At 35.2% G+C, this 4,372-nt stretch overlaps 1 long non-coding RNA gene across 2 annotated transcripts; it reads right to left on the bottom strand.

The window, feature by feature from the left end:
- Nucleotides 1-1,547: 1,547 nt before the first annotated feature.
- Nucleotides 1,548-3,766, bottom strand: LOC127098238 (uncharacterized). 2 transcript variants are annotated; one of them, XR_007793316.1, is made up of 3 exons: nucleotides 2,250-3,722; nucleotides 2,088-2,157; nucleotides 1,548-1,790 (listed from the first exon to the last, which is right to left on the bottom strand). It is a non-coding gene; the product is annotated as an uncharacterized LOC127098238 (long non-coding RNA). The 2 variants fall into 2 exon arrangements; XR_007793317.1 differs by having other exon boundaries at nucleotides 1,548-2,157; nucleotides 2,250-3,766.
- Nucleotides 3,767-4,372: the final 606 nt, after the last annotated feature.

Below are 4,372 nucleotides of genomic sequence, written 5' to 3'. Positions count from 1 at the left end.
GGCTATTGGGCAGGCAAGATGAGCTAAATCAATTTAAAATAAATGATGTGTGAGACCTTGTTCCACCTTCGCGAGATTATGAAATCATTGACACTAAGTTGGTTTTTAGAAATAAACTAGACAAAAATGGAGTGATAATTAGGAACAAGGCCCAACTAGTGGCTCAAGGATATAACAAAGAGGGGGGCATAAATTATGAGGAAATGTATGTTATAGTTGCCTGCCTCGAGGATATACACCTTTTACTAGCATATGCATGTTCTAAAGATTTCAAATTATTTCACATGGACGTGAAAAGTGCTTTCCTTAATGGCTATATAAATGAGGAAGTGTATGTTTCACAACCTCCCAGTTTTGAAAATGATGAGTATCCTAATCATGTTTTTAAACTAAAACGAGCTTTATATGGTCTCAAACAAGTCCCTAGGGATTGGTATGAGCAACTTAGTAAGTTCTTACTTGATCATGGTTACTCTAGAGGGAAGTTAGATACAACACTTTTCACTAAACGTCAAGGAAAACATTATCTTCTAGTTCAAATTTATGTTGATGACATCATATTTGGTTATACTAACATGTAACTAGTCAAAGAGTTTTCTAAGATTATATGATAACTTCTCGCCAAGTGTACCGGTATTTTCGCAGTAATAAAATATCGAATCCATAGGGAATAGGCTCGAACAAGCCAATAATTGTGCAATATAAAGGAAAAACAGTAAATGAGGGGGGTGGGGGGGGGGGGGGGGGGGGGGGGTGGAGGTGTCATACCCCAAAATTTTCCCTTCCCTTTTCATTTTCATATAACCATTTGGTTTAAGATTCATTTTCATTGATGAACATCTATACCATCTAGTGTACTAACATCATCATATATTCAAAGGTTTAAGGTTGATTAAACTTAACAAGGAGATAGGGTTTGCTTGAGGATCAAGTCCTATGAGTTGTGATGCTACAATCATTGAGAAGAGCCAATCATAATGATCAGGTGAAAAACCCTATTTTCTAGGTGCTTAAGGCCTTGGAGGTTTCATCTTGGTGTTCATCTCATGCCAAACCTAATCCTCGATCTTGGAGTTGTGGCTTGCTTTGAGGGGGTGAAAACCCTAGTTTGGTTCATAGCATTGACGGATTGCTTGTGTTGATTAATCACCTGGTTTGAGATTTTTGGTTGTTGCTTAGCACTTTGAACTTTGACCCATCTAAACCCTAGTCCATGGCTTATTTTGATTGGTCTAAAGGCATGATTACATTCATATTTCATTGCATATTGATTTGGTCTAATTTGATTTAAGTCGCATTTCATCCATTGGTTCTCATCTCATGGTCATCATATTATCCAAGTTTCATCCCATTCTCATTCATTGGTCTCATTGTGTGTCAAGGTTCATTTATAGTCATTGGTCCAAGATTCATTGTCTAGTTGGTCCAATTATTTCATGATCATTGAGGTTTCAATTTCATTCATTCAGACTTCTTTGTTTTCAATTGGTTGCATTGAATTTGGAAAACGGTTATGTGAATCCACATTTTTTCCATTGTTACATTCATTTTAATTAGAAATTACATTGCATTTATAAGATTCATTGAGTACATTGTTCATATACATTGCATTGAAAAAGATTACAAAATTACATCATTTTTGCATAAGTTGACTTTTAGTCAACTATTGACTTTTTTTGTCAACTATTGACTTTTTGGTCAACCAATTGACCAAAGTCAACTCATCATTCTACCATCCCTAAACCCCTAATGTTCTTGTTCTTCATGACCACCTTTGCATTGTCCATCACCTACAAGAAGAAACCAAACACATGTTGATTTTCATTACCATAACCAAATGACCAAAATAAAATATTCCAAAACACATAGAATGACATAACATCCATCACAATGTAACCATAGACATGGACCTAGCCTTCACACATTTACCTAAACCATTTCAAACCAACTTAATCAAAACTAACCATTGCATATACCACAAACAAAATGACCATATGACCATTACAACACATTATCCTTTCAATGACCATTGCAACCTAATAGCATAATAACCAAAGGCAATGCAAACAGTCCTACATCAAACCTACCATCCAACAACATACCATTCACCATCACAAACATTGCACAATCCAAACTGCCATAACCTAAATAATAGCCCTACACCAAATGCAAACAAGATCAAACCGACATCATTTTAAATATAGCCTAGCCATGACATTGACAACCTCACAAAAAATCTACATCATTACCTCATAACAGCCATAAGCATCACAATATCACTCTGCATCTATAATCAAACAACAGACCTAGCACCCTGCAATAATCATCTTGCAGTGAGTGTATGTAACATGTACGAAGCCTGCACCAACATTGAACAATCTAGCAACAATACAACAAATCAGCAAGGCATACCAATTATCAAGCAACAATAGATATCCATCATTCAAAATTGAGCAACATTAACAACATTTCACATCGAGTAGACCAGTTAATGCATCAACATCGAGCTACACCATTTTACATAACACACATCAATTCAACATTTTTCCATAACAACATTTAACAACCTAAACCAATTTATTTTCAGTAACAAGTAACTCCAACTAACAACAACTTAACATCACAATTAAACTCAGATTAACGACTAGCATCAACCGGATATCATGTTTAACAGATAAGTTACTAACTCAGGTAAAAGTTAATTCGAGTTTCCATTTCATCACATTAACTCACCATTTAACAAAAGTAAAAACTGAGAGTCTAACTCATTCCATTTTTAACTGAAACTAACTAATTTGTCACTGTAACTAACTAACTTTTTTCCAACTAACCTAAGCTAACTTAATCTAACTGACAAATTAACTCCGTGATATCAGTCTAACAAACTCTCACTTCAATCATCTAACACTGTTGATCACCTCTGTTAATCCACCACACTATAAATTAAGATTCATCATTTTCACATCATTCAGTTACGATTCATTCACCATTTTCAGAATTTTTGAGATTCAGTCTTCACAACCTTTCATTTTCTCCCTCTCAATCTCAGAACCTCTTTCTTCACCCTCACACAAAGATCCTTCGAAATACTCCATTAAAGCTTCACATTGAAGCTTCAATGGGGTAAAGCTTAACCTCATCACTCATCACTCTCTCCCTCTCTAATTATCTGCAATCACACATTCTCAAAGCACGGTTCACACTTTCCAGAAGAAGTAGAAGAATTAGAAGAAGAGAAAGAATCAGAAAGAAGGAGAAGATTCGAGATTCTTATCTGATTCTGGCGCTGCTCAGGTGATTTGCCATTCTTCATCATCATTTCGTAGCGTATGAGTTATCGAAATGTAGGAGGAGGTTAGGGGAATCAAAGCCCTAACCTCTAGGGCTTTGATTCTGAGATGTGAGAGTTTAATTTTAGGTTAGAATGTTAGGGTTCTTCAACTATTTTGTTTTGATTCGGACTTGTGAGGAGGAAGTAGCTCATTTAACGGTGATATTCAGATTCAAGGGAAAGAGATGAAGAAGGTGATGTAATTGGTGTTAGCATTGTGGCTCTGCCACCACTTGAGGCGAGTTCTGGCGCGGCGGAAGAAAAATGAACTTGGTGGAGGGAGTTCACGTTGTTTTGAACCTTCTGACTTTGCATACCAACACGTGATAAACATGTTTAGCTTGTTCCAAATGCGCACATGACCCTGCTGAGTGAGTCATTCCAATCTTTTCCCTTCAACATTGCTTGTTGTGACTTTGGGCATTTGATCCACAATTGCGCTATTCACACCCTCCACACCGTGGCACTCCCTGCTTCCTTAGCTAAACTTTAATTTGGGCCTAAGTATGGGCCAGTGCCATTTGCACCCCGTTGCTAACATTCACACCCCTCTATTTGATTTTTTTTTTTGCATTTTATTTCCATTTTTGTTCTTTTAATTTTTGTTACATTTTTTATAATTGTTCATGAATTGACATAGAAATTAATTGATAGTTTTAATTAGTTTTTAACATGATTAATTGATTTAGTTAGAATTAATTGTGTGGTTTAATTCTTGTTTAATTGTTGAAAATGATAGAAATATATGAATTAACCTAGTTTTTTTTTTGTTTAGGTTTAAATTGTAAACTGCATCATGATCGTTGATTACATGGTGTGATTTGATCTTAATTATTCCATGTTTTAGATTTTAATTCAAGTTTAGGATTATAATTGATTAGGATTTTAAATAGTGGAATTAACCTTGATCATAATCTTGTGGATTTAATTGATATTTTAATCATTGTTTCTTGTTAGACTTTGAGTTGTTTCTCTGATTAATTGCACCTTAACTCATGGCATGTTCCCTTAGATTTAGGTGTTTAGAATTTAGTTCAGATG

This window comes from Lathyrus oleraceus, chromosome 6, assembly GCF_024323335.1.
Source record: "Lathyrus oleraceus cultivar Zhongwan6 chromosome 6, CAAS_Psat_ZW6_1.0, whole genome shotgun sequence".
Classification (NCBI taxonomy): Eukaryota; Viridiplantae; Streptophyta; class Magnoliopsida; order Fabales; family Fabaceae; genus Lathyrus; species Lathyrus oleraceus.
This window is presented reverse-complemented; position numbering and strand designations above follow the sequence as displayed.